The 15,648-nt window shown below is 46.7% G+C and overlaps 1 protein-coding gene across 8 annotated transcripts in view; it reads right to left on the reverse strand.

Moving 5' to 3' along the window:
- The window catches only part of GREB1 (growth regulating estrogen receptor binding 1), a 134,136-nt gene that overhangs the window by 80,453 nt on the left and 38,035 nt on the right, over window positions 1–15,648 (reverse strand). Inside the window, exon 1 of one of the 8 annotated variants that reach the window (XM_073791586.1) lies at window positions 2,466–2,627. The exons of the other annotated variants lie outside the window; for them this stretch is intronic. The gene's annotated coding sequence lies outside the window, so the exon portion shown is untranslated. Of the gene's footprint in view, window positions 1–2,465; window positions 2,628–15,648 lie in introns of those variants that run through there. 8 annotated transcript variants of the gene reach the window in all.

The following is a 15,648-nucleotide window of genomic DNA, read 5'->3' on the forward strand; positions in this document are numbered from 1 at the left end:
AAGCCACACAGGGTGTGTCTGCATTTCCCCCCCTCCTCGGGGGCCTGAACTGCTGGATGAAGCCGCCAAGCTCACTCATCCCCATGGAGCCCAGAACAGTTTCTTCGGAGCAGATCTGGCAAAGGATCAGCCGTTGACTTGGCTCATTACCCCAGGCGGCCAGAGACCCCGCTCGCCCTCCACCCGGGCCACCCCGGGCTCCAAGAGAAGACACAGCTGGAGGCCTTCAAGGTCTCAGACCCAAGTTCATACAGCTAGGTCTGTCCTAAGCCACACATCGACAACTCCGAGCCTGTTCTCTGCTTCATGAGAAACAGTGAACCTTCCTCTTAGACTCATGGTTTTGCCCTCAAGTTAAACGCTTAAATAGTCTAATTGGAGACATGGCAGTAATAATTCATTCCTACTTGGAGCTAAGGCTGAAAGTGAAAGACACAGAGTCCCTGACCTGGAGAAACTCACAGGTAGGGAGGAAGTGCAGGTCAACAAGGCAGTGTGACCGTTGCCTTAGCAGGGATTTAGGCAAGAGGGCAGCTCCAAAGGAAACAGAGATGGGCATGGAAGGTTCTCTCTCAAGTCAATCTCAGGGTAACTCCCAGAAGAGCTGAATCTGGGGGATAAGCACAGGTTTGCCAGCTGAATACAAGAAAGGGCATTCGGGCAGGAGGTGGGCAACACACCCAGGCTTGACCCGGGGGTGACACCCACATGTGATTGGGGAACACAGGTCCTTCCAGATGCTGGAGCATGGCAGGGGGCAGGGGGGGCAGGTTAGGAGGTGATGAGGGCCAGTCTAGACTAAGCCCTGTGAACACACATTCAGATTTAACCCTGTAGAGTCAGGCAAGGACTTTAAGACGGCTGGATCAGACCGTGAGAGAGATTCCCTAGGCTTCCTAAGGAGTATAGGAGAATATTGCAGTGCACTGAGACTCAAGGAGGACACAAAGACTGGCTCATGTGGAGGCTGAGGAAGAGGGGAGACTGGGCTTTGGGAAGAGGAGGAAGTCGGTGGTGTCACCATCGCAATGCAGGACAGGGGCCGTGGGAGGTCTGAGGCGCCCCGCGCACCGGGTGCTCAGGACCCTCCAGCCATCCCCTGGCTTGCCATCTGTTCCCTCACAAGCATCCGCTGAGCTACGTGCAAAATGGGGCTGGTACCCACTTGTCTTTGTCCTCTGTCTCCTCTCAGCCTCGCCTGGAGAGGTGACCGAGGGCAGAGAAGAAAGCGTCCATGCCCTGGAGTCAAAGCCGGAGTTCAAGTCCATGAAAGAGAAGACCCATGCACAGCCCCCGCCAGGTCTCTCTTCCCCTCCCTTTGCCATCTGCCTCCATTCTGAATCACATCCAAAACACACCTGTGGTCCTCAGACCCTCCCACCTGACCCTCTCCGGAGACAGCCCTCCCCCGGAATCCCTGCTGACCTCAGGGCCTCCCGGAAGGTAACCACCAATGCCCCAAATTCCAGCTCAGATCTGAGCTGCCACTAACCCCTGTTCCTTCCTTCTCCCACATCGCTACAGCAAAAGTTAAGAATCCTTCAGCCGACACACAAGTATGGTGATTTATTTCTTATGAGACCAAAGTTTCGGAAAACAGAACAAAAGCAAAGCCCTCTCAAGGCTGCATTTCCAACCTCCTCCTGTACCTCCCGCGGCACGGTGGGCCCTCGCGTATGAGGAATGGCTGTGATGCTTTGGGAGACGAGGAAGAATATAAGATGTGACCATAAACGTATTCAGACGGCAGGATGGTCTCCTACAAACTCTTTGAGGTCCTCCCGGCAGGAAACAGCATTCTAATGTAGATTTCTGAGATTTTCCCCGGAGGAACTCATAAACTCCACAGGTGCTGTTTAATGACGAAAAGCTGAAAAGCCGGGCTAAGGGCTTGACTTCTATCTAATCTGCTTGTCTCTCTAACCGGGACTGTCCTGTCTCAGCCACCAGAGCACCATATGCCACCCAGACATCTGTCCACACAAGGTCAGATGACGCCTTCCTCTGGGACCACCCTTAAGCTCTCTGGAATGGAACGACAAAGCAAGCACGATGTCCCCACCCCCAGTTGCAGGGAGAACTGAATGGGAGAGAAGCAGCTTCTGAATAAAGCCAGGGAAGATTTTCAGGGAAGAAGAAACTATGGAAAAACCTCTCCAGAACCCACCAGGCAGGCTCCAGAGAGTATTTCCTTAGCACATCATTTACAACTAGACTCGCTTCTGCTTGGTGTCTGCCTTGTGCAAAACTAATTAGTTCTAACCCCTTTAGATACCATTTTCAACAGCAAAATCAGGAAATGAGTTCATTAAGTGGATTCACTCAGCTTACTGAAAAGGCAAATGCTTTGCCATTATTCCGCTTGACACGGGCCAGTGCCACCTCTATCATCAGCCAGAACGCCAACGCCAACCTCTCCAACCCCCCAAAGCGGTGCTCCGCTCCCAACATCGAACACACCGTACCTTACAAGAAGCTGGTCATTTCGGGCAACCAGAAAGCAACCAGCCAGAAACAGGCTGAGCCCAGCGAAGGGCGAGCGCTTGCTGAGCCCCTGCCTCCCGGGCTGTGCCTCTGATCGTGCAGGGAGCCCTTAATGCCCCCAAGAACAGTGCCAAGCGCTCGGTCAGCCTGACACCCTGGCTCCCTGGCCCCTGCCCTGGGAGGCAGAGGCAGAGGCAGTCAAGCCAGCCAGGGGAAAGGTTTCAAAGGCAGTATCTGCTCCCGAGGCTACGACAACAACCAGGAGGGAAAAAAAAAAAAGCCAGCAGCAGACTTTCCAAGTTGAGCTCCCTCTGCCCCAGGCTCCTGCTGGGTCAGATGGCAAATGCCATGGTTTTCCATCTTCTTAGCGCTGAAGCGTTTTACTGGGTCAAAGTGCTCACCACGCAGGTACATACCAATCTGTCAGTCTAACCACCAGCAGTTAAACCGTGTCTTTTCAAACATGAAAGTTTTGTACTTGGCCTGGAACCGTGTCCTCCTGCGCAGAGAACAAAGGGTCAGGGAAGAGCACGGGCTTTGCCATGGGAATCGGGCAGCCCGCTTGGCCACGGGAGGACCGCGGGTGTGGCACTGACCCCGAGAAGCACGTGGCCCTCCAAACAACCGCCTCTGTGAATAGCAAGGAACACAACCCGGCCAGGAGAAGTCCCCTGAGAGTCACAGCGGCTAGTTCTTAAACTTATTGTATTTAAGTCATTTCTACCATGCTGGAAATCATGAAAACACCAGCTCTTGTCGGGACCTTCCTACACATTCCTGTTGCAACTAACATTTGGAAATCTGGGAATCGTGCTCAAATCCTAACCGAAAAAGGGAAGACAAGAAATCATGGGAGCCCCCTTCATTTGCGCTAAATCCCTTTAACTTTGATTTTTATCTTCTTTCCACGGTCTTTTACTTGCCCACCAAGAGGACATGGGTAGGACCCAGGGAGATCCACGTCATCTGCCTTTTGTGCCAAGGCCCAAAGGACTGGATTATTCTTGTTGGTGCCCCAGTCAGCAAAGAGAGTTCGCAGCTGTTTCGAGTCCCCGTCCTCAATACCACCATGCGGTGGAAGGAAGAGCCCCATGTCTCGGACCTACTCCTCCCCAGGCTGAGCCCCATCTCCCTAGCAAGGCGAGGGGAAACCCCACCTGCCCCCAGGCCTTCACAGACGGGCAGGGCCGCGCCCCCTGGTGGCTCTGCTTGAATGAGGCTGCAGGAGTCGAAGCAAAGCCTGGCGTGGCTTCACTCATGGCGGGGCGGTGGCAGCTCAGGTCTGAGGACGCTTGGGGACTGGAGAGGGGGTGACCCTGCATGGAGTGCCTATCACCGTCCACCGCTCAGAGCACTGTCTGTAATGGTGGGAAACTGGACACCACAGAAATGTCCAACAGGAAAGGGAGGTTTAATGCACATGCATTATCCACATGCATGTGGCTTTGTGCATGAAGTTTGTTTTTTTGTTTTTTCTGATTGTGGGAATTTGTAAGAGTAGCTGACGGTTGAAACTGGAACTTTTTATCCAAAATATAATATCTGATATCCACATGCATGTGGCTTTGTGCATGAAGTTTGGTTTTTTTGTTTTTTTGTTCTTTCTGATTGTGGGAATTTGTAAGAGTAGCTGACGGTTGAAATTGGAACTTTTTTTTTTAATTATTATTTATTTATTTATTTATGGCTGTGTTGGGTCATCGTTTCTGTGTGAGGGCTTTCTCTAGTTGTGGCAAGCGGGGGCCACTCTTCATCGCGGTGCGCGGGCCTCTCACTATCGCGGCCTCTCTTGTTGCGGAGCACAGGCTCCAGATGCGCAGGCTCAGTAGCTGTGGCTCACGGGCCTAGTCGCTCCGCAGCATGTGGGATCTTCCCGGACCAGGGCTCGAACCCATGTCCCCTGCATCGGCAGGCGGACTCTCAACCACTGCGCCACCAGGGAAGCCCTGTGCGTGAAGTTTTTAAACGATATGGATATCCTTAGGGTACAGCATGCAGCAAGAAAAAGATTTTAAATTGTTATAGAAATATAAAGAGAGGAGCACATGTACACACGTACATGTAATACAATGTGTTGGTACATGATCTCTCATTATATAGAGATCCGTCAAGAGAGATAGATCTTGGGTCTGGCCCAGGCTTGGGTTTGAATCCTGACTTACTGGACATCTGACCCTGAGCAACTTACCTAACCTTTATGTGCCTCAGTTTCCCCGATCTGATAAAAGGGATAAAAGTACCTGTTTCTTAGTGTTGTTGTGTGGATTCCATGAATGAACATGCAGAGGGTACTTAGAACAGTGAATGGTACATATATAATACTTACTATGTAGGCCATGATAATAGTAACAACTATTATCATTGCTAAGCTTTCAGCCTGTAAATAAATAAATAAAATGCTTAAAAGAGATTAAAAAAGAAGTCTACAGTGGTTGCCTCTAAGTGAAAGAATTCAAGATCTTTTAATGCTCCTTTAATCTTTTCCATAGTTTGCTAATTTAAAATTGACATAAATTATCATCATCACGAGGAGAAAATTAGCAAAGAAGGAACTGCCTTCACCAGGCCTGTATTACAATACCTTTGAACTGACCGTGCTTTCCCATTGCTGTCAAAATAGGCTTCGGATGTGAAAATAACATTGGGGTGCCTGCACAGGAGACAGAGCTCGCCCCGGTGGCAGCTCTGATGGTGTTTGTGGTGTGAGTCTTCCTACTGAATTTACATCTGCAAATCTATGCTCAATGACAATATATCTCCTTGCCATATATATCTAGCTCGCTCTCTCCTGTTCCACGCCAAATGCTGTTCTCCCCCACCACCCCCCGGCCAAGTCCCTTCCACCTTACATGTGGCAAGCATGGACAGATTCACTGTACCAGCAGCCAACTGTGTTGGCTTTTTCTCTGTGACCACAAAGGCCCGAAGTGATGACCTTCAAAAAGCAAAAAGTCTCTACCTGTCCAACAAAGTGTCCTGGAGACTGTGATAACTACCATTAACAAACAAATAGGCCTTGGCTTTTTTTTTTTTTTTTTTTGCGGTACGCAGGTCTCTCACTGTTGTGGCCTCTCCCGTTGCGGAGCACAGGCTCCGGACGCGCAGGCTCAGCGGCCATGGCTCACGGGCCCAGCCGCTCCATGGCATGTGGGATCTTCCCAGACCGGGGCACGAACCCGTGTCCCCTGCGTCGGCAGGCGGACTCTCAACCACTGCGCCACCAGGGAAGCCCAGGCCTTGTCTTTTACAAAATGTTTCCCTGAGAGTTTTTCAGATCACTTTAGATCTGCTTTACTGGTACAGACTGTGAGGGGTTGGTACTGCCCGAGGCTGATTGCTCATGCCTCCAGTGCTTTGCACGTGCTGTGTGTTCTCTCTGCCTGGAAAGCCCTTACCCCCCATTCATGATATGAACTTCTATTCATCCTTCAAAACCTAGTTCAAACACCTCTTCTGTTGTGTGATGGACCTGACCTTCCTAAACAGACCTGAGCACTTCTGTCTTTGTTCAGGTTTAACGAAACTCCCGAAACCAGACTAAAGAGAGGACTTGTGGCTAATACAAGGCAAGTAACTAGAGGAAGCCGGTTGGCCCTACAGAAACCCAGACTCGGGCCTCTGGCATGTGTTAGTTGAAAACAGGGGACTTCTTTGAAATACTCTGTACAGAGCACTTGACCCCTCCGCCTCCCACCCGACGGCCACATGCAGAGTTCCAGGACTCAAGTGTGCACCACTGGCAAAACACATGAAATCAATTAAATTGAATCAACAGAGGAGAACTAGGGCCACGAACAGAGACACAGCCTGGCATTTCGAGGGCTCCAAAACACAAGCTGATGCTGTCCTCAGCACTCAGAAAGCAACACCTGCCAGTCCACAAGCTCCACCCACGGACGCAAAACTCCCGGCCGCCTTGCTCTTTCTTAAACCCACATGAAAATCCAAGGGTCACCTGGCATCTGAAGAAGGACTGAAGCATGACAAGAACATCCAGGAGAAGGAAAGATACTAAAGCAACCTGAGAAAGAAACAAGGATACATAAAGAATTTTTTAAAAAACTCTAATTATTATCCTCTGAGAGACTGGGGGGCCACACTGTGTCACCCAGTCCATTCACTGAGCGACCCAAACATCACAGAGGAAGAGTTTTTAGAGATGACCCAGTCCATCCTCTGCTTCAGAGCTGACGGACAGCCTTAGTCCACTCAGGCTGCTGTAACAAAAATACCACAGACTGGATGGCTCAGACAGCAAACATTTATTTCTCCAGTTCTGGAGGCTGGGAAGTCCAAGACCAAGGTGCCAGCAGATCTGGTATCTGGTGAGAGCCCATTTCTTGGTTCATGGATGGACCATCTTCTCCCTGTGGCAGAAGGGACAAGAGAGCTCTCTGGGGTCTCTTTTAAAAGGGCACTAATCCAGACTTCCCTGGTGGTGCAGTGGTTAAGAATCCACCTGCCAATGCAGGGTACACGGGTTCAATCCCTGCTCTGGGAAGATCCCACATGCCGCGGAGCAACTAAGCCCATGTGCCACAACTACCGAGCCCACGTGCTAAAACTACTGAGCCCGTGTGCTGCAACTACTGAAGCCCACGCACCTAGAGCCCATGCTCCGCAACAAGAGAAGCCACCGCAATGAGAAGCCTGCACACCGCAACAAAGAGTAGCGCCCGCTCGCTCGCCACAACTGGAGAAAGCCCGCGCAGCAAGGAAGACCCAAGGCAGCCAAAAATAAAAACAAATAAATAAAAGGGCACTAATCCCATTCCTGAGGGCTCCACCCTCATGACCTAATCACCTCCCAGAGGCCCCACCTCCCAATACCATCACATTGGAGGACAGGTTTCAACATATGAATTTGGGAGGGACACATACATTTAGTCTCTAGTAGGGACCCTAACTGGAGAGCTGAGTGGAAAAGCTACAGGTATGGAAGCCACACACATTTAGATATGTAAGAGTCTGTATATTCTGCTAGGTTGTCCTATACACTGTCAGTTCTGCTATGACACTTGTTTTTAAACCACAAATACCAACGGATTAATATTTTGTGAATTTTGTGTGCCCTTAGGTGTGATTTCCTCTGCAAGAAACACTAAGGTGAATGCAGAAAAAAGGTGCCCGGCTGAAGTGAGCTGCTTAGGAATACACAGAACCACACACCTCGAACACCTACCAGCCACCTCCAATCTCTGCATGTATTACAAGCCACGCCCATCCACAGCTGGTGTTAGAACTTTCCATATGATTCCACATCTCCCTCCTTCCTCTACTTCACAGTAACTCACAGCTGCAACCCTTCCAATGCCCATTTCCACACAAAACTCCATTTATCTTGCACTTCTAGGTAAAGTTCCATATTTATTGCACCATTTGTGTATTTCTTAACCATTTCTTATATGTAAAACTGTGCTTCCCTTTTCTATTAGGCGTTTACCTTTTTTTTTCCAATATGTCATTGATGAAATTTTTTTGAGTCCTGTGCCTATAATCCCATCTTTCCCACAAATCCTGTGGTTTTTATTGTGCGACTTTTCATGATTCAGTGATTTTTAGAAACATATGTCTCATTATTTCAGAACTGACCATATGACTGTGTTTCTGCATTCCAACTACATTTTCAGGAGTTCCTCTGATATGTGGGGTGTGGCGGAGTTGGGGGGAAAACAAAGAGCATGGCATGCCGATTCTGGTTTGGAAAATTTGGTCACCACCACTTAATTGCACACCAGTCACGCCAAGCTCATTCTTTCTGGCAACCCCAAAACTTTCATCAGCTGCTTGGCCTTTTCCCTGCGCTGACTGAACTGGAATCTCTTCCTGGGGTAGAGCCAGTTGCTGGGTTTTGTCAGTATAAAAGAAATTTGTATATCATATGGGTTTTTTCTCTCCATCAAATACAAAATAAAATTCAAGCATAATTAATGAAATCTCCATTCCTGGCTTTTGTTTATGGGGAAGCAGCTATGGAGCTGGTGCCTGGGTTCCCATCCTGGCCCCTCACCTGCCTGTTGCTGTGTGACCTCAGGCAGCTCCTAAACTCTCTAAGCTCGTGTCCTCCCCCATAAATGGAGATTAACAAGGCTTACTTCAAAGGGGTTTTGTGAGTTTCAAATAAGATAATGTAGTAAAGTATTTAGCACGGTGGCTGACACTTCAGTGTTTTTCCTTCTCTTTCTCTTTTTTTTTTGTCCTGGTCAAGCTGATCTTCTTGCTGATCACAAACTTATTCCCTCATCCATGTCTTATCTTATTTGCCTACATTGAAATCCTCTCGCCTCCCCCACTGCTACTCAAATTTGGAGGTTAAAACTTGCAAAAGCGAATAACTGGGTGGTACACAATCTCAAGTTTGTGGCTCGTACTCTGCCTTTCCCCTCCATTAGCTTGGAGTAATCATTCATTCACTCACTCAACATTTGCCGGGTGCCTACCTTACATACACTGGGTATTTGAGTGACTTAATTTTCCAGAGCCTATTTTCTCAGCAAAATGAGGATAATAATACCTATATCATAAGATTGTTGGAAGGCTTAAATGACACAAGGACCATAAGGCACGTTTTACACTGTCTAGCACACAATCAGTGCTCAAAAATGGTAGCTTTTATTGGTATCACCATGATGAAAATGACTAAGCCATAGCCCTGCTCTGAGGGAGCTTAAACCCTGATAACGTGAAGACCCCTCCCTGCCGTACGAGTGCAGCCGAGCAGATCCCACGCTGGGAAGGTCCGCAAACTTCTCTCCTCCTACAGACCCAAACAGGCTGGAGCAAATGTTCCACTGGCGTCGAAACAATGAGTCTGATGATGAGCACATATGACTGCAAAGGCGGCAAGCGAGCTTAGGTATGATTCATCATTGTCTGCCGCAGTAATTAGAAGTATTTTGGTTGGTTCTAGGTCATTCTGACCCAGTTACTGCACTTTTTTTTTTTTCACTGCTAAAGTCTGTGGTGAACCTTAAAACAAAAACTAAAGACTTAGGAAAAGATAGCTCCTTTGTGGCTTTTGCTCGGAGTCAGGACACGATCAGCTCTGCCTTTCAGGAGCAAGCCCCCGTCGAGGAAGCCATTAATGCTCCATCTTTAACTTTCCTAGACACAAGAATAATTTTCATGGTGGAGCTCCTGGAAACCTATCCTGCCCATCTGCTTCCCAAGTTCCTAGCACAAAATAACAACCATGAGAGTAGTTATTGATGAGGTGCTCCTATAGGCAGTAAGAAAAAAGAGAATGAATGACCCTAAATATCTGATGGTTGCTAAACTCTCCAGGAGTCAATGATCCTCTCCCACTTCATTCTGGCTAATGTTGACCCATTAGCAAGAGAGTTCCTTACATACTTAATATGACACATTTAAATGACAAAAAGCATGAAAAAAATGATAGAAAGCAGAGAAAGTCTATTACATCCTTAGTACCTACTACAGTTGCAGGTTTTAAGACGCATAGAAAAAAGACTGGAAGGAAATACACTGAAATGTGAACAGGGGATGTTTTCCCTGGTGGGGGAAGGGAACTCTTCCATCTTCACAGGTTTAATACAGATTTGGCCATTTCATTATTTTTTAGAGTTTCTTCCCTTTATTTTCAAATGAAAAAGATCCTCTGAATCTTGGCAAGTGGGAATTTTCAAAGTCACTGCAAAACAAACATATAAAGTAGGAGAAAATAAAGATACTTAGAGTCTTCTGATTATTTTTGAAGGTAATAACTATACTGCAAGACAATTCTGTACTTCTAGTGACCAAAGTCACATTTGAGGAATGTTGAGAATGGTCCAAGCCAGTTGAAAAAAATTGCCAAGGGCTAATTCTTCATCCAATCGAATTACTGAATCTAATTACTTCCGATCTAAAAGAAGCTATCTGGTCATTCTTTTAGAATAAATATCTATAGCTAGCAAAGAAAAAGGTGAAATTTGACAAACGCATATAATTTCATATGAGTATTGGTGTTAAGGATTTCTCCCAAAAATACAGACTTAGTAGCACTTAATGCTTGCAGACAGAGCATTGCTTGGCAAAGAACTAAATAAAATATTCTATGATCACAGGTTTTACAGTTGGAGGGTACTTAAAACTATCACCCAGTCCAACCTTCTGCCTTATAATAAGAAACGTATATCATTTTAAAAGCAAGGAATAGGACATTTAATCCAAACAAATAATTCGGCTACTTTCAACTAGGGTGCTTGCATTTTATAAATTCTTGCCTTTTATGGATGGATTTGAAAGAGATTTCTGCCACTCATTAACTTTGATGTAAAGTGACAGGTCTGCAACCTTGAAAAGTCATCATTCTTCTGTTCTACCAGAGTAGTGACCCCTGGATTTTTGTGATCCAGTCCTCAGACACAGCAGCACACTAAATGAATTCAGGGCCCTTTCCCAGTGTGCACAGCCAGAACAGGCGTGTCCAACCCCATCTCTGCTGCACTATTTCTCTGAGCAAGTTTTGGATTGGATGAAGGTTGACTTTATAGCCTGAGAAAGAAGACTGATTCTGAAATCTTGTGGGTTTACTCTACTCAATAGCTGTTTGCCTGTCAATGCAGAAAAGATATAAGCCTTCAAAAAAGTTAAAGGAAAAGGGAAACTAAGGGATTTGGGGAAACCTTATCAGCAGAACGATCAAGGGGGCAGACTCTGTTCAACTACTGATGGAATTGGGATTAGGTGACACATCCTGCCTTTTTCTTTCACAACACTCATGATACCAACACTGCACGTTGCAGTATCTGTCTTCCCACAAGACCATGAACTCCATGAGAGCAAAGACCACATCCGTTTTGTTGATTACAGACTCTCCAGAGCCCAGTCCATGTCTGGCTGTCTAACTGAATGAATGAGTGCAGTCTTGCTATTTAGAGAAGCTGACCAGCAGAAAAGATAGGTCAGGAGACACGCCGTCCATCCAACCCACCAGGTGCCCAAGTTTACTCTTGGATCAAGTTTCACCACAAGACATTTTCAACCCGATTAACTCGGTCCCTCATGGAGTCATCTTCCCAGAGTTGCACTGTGACATTGTAACTTTGGCTTTTTCTCAACACCATCGTGGAAAACGGCCATATGGAACTGGCTTTGGCATTTGCTATCAAATTAAGTCCACTGTGTCACAATATCATTTATATGAGGTCCCGCAGTAGAAATTGATTTAAGACTTTAATGGGGGAGGGGAGACCTTTCCCCTGAAAAAGTGGCACGTCTCTTCTTTTCTCATAATATGCCTACTACTATTTATCACTTCCCCATTTTACACTGATCACCAGATAAACAGTCATAAATGCATTCCAAAAAATAAGTAATGGCTAATTTTAGGGAAAACAAAAGCTATGTAGGAAAAACATAAAACTAAGAGTAGTACATACCTGGCTCAGCCGTCAAACTGTTTACGTGGCCATATTCCTGCATACATTGAATTGAGCTACCAAACACTATAAATAACTATATAGGAATAGAGGGCAAGATGTGTGTATCTGTATGGGAAGAATGAGGCATATATGCAAGAGGGCAAAACCTTCTCTTCCACATTGGGAAGTTAATAGATATTATTTAAAATTCAAGAATCGAGAAGTAGCAAAGTATGTTCTTTAGAAATGGCAAGAGAATTACTAAAAGAATCAGTTAAAAGGATTGAAAGTTATTGCCTCCCAAGAATAAGATAAGGAGGAAGGAGTGGGCAGCTGCGGAGAATAAGACTGCCATTAGTATTTGACGTACAGTATCTTATTTAATCTCCACTAAAATTCTTACCTTACTAATGAGAAAACTAAGGCTTGTAGACATTAACCAAGATCGCATAGCTAGTAAGTAAAGCTCAGATTTTAATGCAGGTTTCCTGATATCCAAAACTCATGATCTTTCTACTACATTATGTTCTCTCTCTTATTCTCCTATTAAAGGAAATTGTGACATAAAGGAAGAAAGCTTAGAGTCATGTGGTGTTGGGGGCTTCCCTGGTGGCGCAGTGGTTAAGAATCCGCCTGACAATGCAGGGGTTACGGGTTCGAGCCCTGGTCCGGGAAGATCCTACATGCCGCAGAGCAACTAAGCCCGTGCGCCACAACTACTGAGCCTGCGCTCTAGAGCCCGTGAGCCGCAACTACTGAAGCCCGTGCTCCTAGAGCCCGTGCTCCGCAACAAGAGAAGCCACCACAGTGAGAAGCCCGCACACCGCAACGAAGAGTAGCCCCTGCTCGCTGCAACTAGAGAAAAGCCAATGCACAGCAACAAAGACCCAATGCAGCCAAAAATAAATAAATAAATTTTTTAAAAAAAGAGTCACGTGGTGTCATAAAACGCCATAGGATGTAAAGAAAGAAAGAAAGGTGGCAAAGATGAGGAGGAGTGAAGGACAGTGCTTAAAACCATTCATAAAACTAGAGTTACATTAGTAATTAATCCACATGAACTCAAGCCCTCCATGGATCTTCTTTTCACTAGAACAAACTAAGTCGGCACTGATAAAAGTGAGTCTTCGATAAAACCCTGGCAAGTGTCTGACCCTCTATGTGACTTGGTGCCAGGCCTCCATCTCATGCCACATCCTAAGGGGCTGGTCTGTGTCTGGCTGGGCAGTCCTGGCCTGAGGAGAGGTGGCTGCACCACAGCTCGTGCTTCCTCTCAGCACTAGAGACAGGGTTTCTGTATGAACACAGCCTCCTGTGTCTTTGCCAAATGGCTAATGAAAGAAGCCCGAGTAAACCTATACGGTATGTCATTCCAGAAGGAAAGAGTCACAGTAAGAGAATGTGACCAGCACAACTTTAAAAAAGGTCACATGAAACACATTTACATGGACAGAGTCATGTCAGTGTGAACTCAGGGAAACACCTCACATACCCATCACGCTACTTCATTGCCTGTTACAGAAACCCAACCACAGTGGCCCAACCCAAGAGGAGCTCACTCTTCCCATGTAACTAGAAGCCCGCAGGGAGCTAGTCCAGAGCCCGGGGTGGCCTTCTGACAATGACATTCAATACCAGAGATCCTTCTGCCTTGGAAGGCAGCCACTGAAGTTCACAGTCCAGACTGGAAGAAGGGAGAAAAGCAAAAGATAAAAGGAGCAGGGTTTCTTCACCAGGAAAACAACTGTTTTCCCAGAAGTCCCACCCAACAGATTTCTGCTTATAAAACACTGGCTGGAACTTGGCCTTAGGGCCACCTACACTGCAATGGAGCCTGAGAAATTGGGTTTTTAGCCAGGCACTTTGCTATCCTGAACAAAATCAGGGTTCCATTAGTCAGGAATAAGGAAAGGGATGGACAGAACTGTCTGCCACGGGCTGCAATCAGTCCAGCGTCTGTTCAGCCACTGACAAGAAGATGTGTGATGTGTTTTGGAAAGCACAGCATGAAAAGTAGTGATAAGACCAAAGCAGGGCAAGGCCAAATCTGTCCCAGACAATGAGGTCATGCTGACCTTCTGGGGAGAAGAGGATGTTCAGACAGGATATGGTGCTGCAAGGCAAATGCAAAACTATCACAGTGCTAGTTTACAAGCCTGCAGAGGTGGCCGCTTTAAGTATCGATTATCCACCTGATAAGGCGGGCACACGAACCGCCCCCAGAGACCCTTCTGCTGGGCATTTGACACATCACTTCACTTCATCCTCATGCAGTCCTATGAGACCAACAGGAGAGGAAACACGAGGGCCAGAGAGACGGATGTCTTGCCCAAGGACACACACCAGTAAGAGGCACAGGTGGCATCTGAATGCAGATCGATCATGCTCCCAAGCCTGTGGTCTCTCCACCTTTCCTCTGGTCCAGTTTAACTTTTGGGTACTGGACACCAGCCTGAGGAGCTGGGTGAGATTCTGCCACTGTTCTTCTCCACCCAGACGTCTGGGTACCGAGCCAGGCAGAGCTTCCGATCACCTCTAAGGTGAGTTGTTTCCGTAGGTTTTAGCCTTGGTGAAATAAAGGACACCGGTCAGAGGGCGGACTGGATAGATGACGTGCATTAATCAACACCCCTGCCACTTCCCAACCACAGCGCGGACAAACCTCATCCTGTCCGATGCCCTAACCCTGGACTTCTGAAACTCTCAACTCAATGTCTGAGGCACAAATGAGGCCCCAGAAAGAACAGAGACTTCATCCTACTGAAAAGAAAGGAAAGCATCATCGCTTACCCGGACGATCCAAATTTACCTTTAAATGAGCATGACTTTCTCCTACCCTGAATTTATTTTTAAGTGTTCATTTCCAACTCTCAATGACTGTAAAGTCATAAACTCCCACCTAACCGGACTCTCCGGTTCCTGATGACCTTGACATGACACACCTACCTGGAAAGAGGCCCCCTGCTTCCTGGGCAGGTCCTCTACCCCTGTTTGCAGGAGATAAAAGAGGGCCATTGCCAGTGATTAAATATGCATGTACCATTTTGTTAGAGTGACTGGGTTCCTTTTTTTCCTTTGCTCTTGAAGAAAAAGCACTAAATCACTTTCTCTAGTAAAATGCCCACAGGCAAGGAAAAGAAAAACATTTACTCCTAGGAAAACTCTCTGGGTCCCCGAGAAGTTCCCAGCAGCTTTTAATTACTCCTCAGTGTTTTGCTACCAGTTGTTAAATGTAACAGAAACAAGAATTACATTAGCACATTAAAACAAGAGGATCTAGGCCTGCACTAGAGTGAGACTAACATATAAAACAAGATGAGTATGTGGGAAGATCCCTTTGAACAATGACTATAAAGGCAGGAAGCCAACTTATACTGGGTGATAATAAACTACCAAGAACTTTCGCTTTGTTTTGTTTTTTTAATGGTGCTATTTTATCATTCTGACTTTACTTATTTATTTATTAAATATTTATTTATTTGGTTGTGCCAGGTCTTAGTTGCGGCAGGCGGGCTCCTTAGTTGCGGCACATGGGCTCCTTAGTTGCGGCATGCATGTGGGCTCTAGTTCCCTGACCAGGGATCAAACCTGGGCCCCCTGCACTGGGAGCTTGGAATCTTAACCACTGCACCACCAGCGAAGTCTCCACCAAGAACTTTAATTTAGTCTTCAATAACTGAGTTGGGAAGGTGGCTTTTTTTTATAATCATTGTCACCCTTTTTCACAGATAGAGAAGCTGAGCCTGGCCACAACAGGAACACACAGGAAATGACAGTAGAACCAAGGGTGTAACTGACT

The sequence above is a fragment of the Tursiops truncatus genome, chromosome 14 (genome assembly GCF_011762595.2).
Source record: "Tursiops truncatus isolate mTurTru1 chromosome 14, mTurTru1.mat.Y, whole genome shotgun sequence".
NCBI lineage: Eukaryota > Metazoa > Chordata > Mammalia > Artiodactyla > Delphinidae > Tursiops > Tursiops truncatus.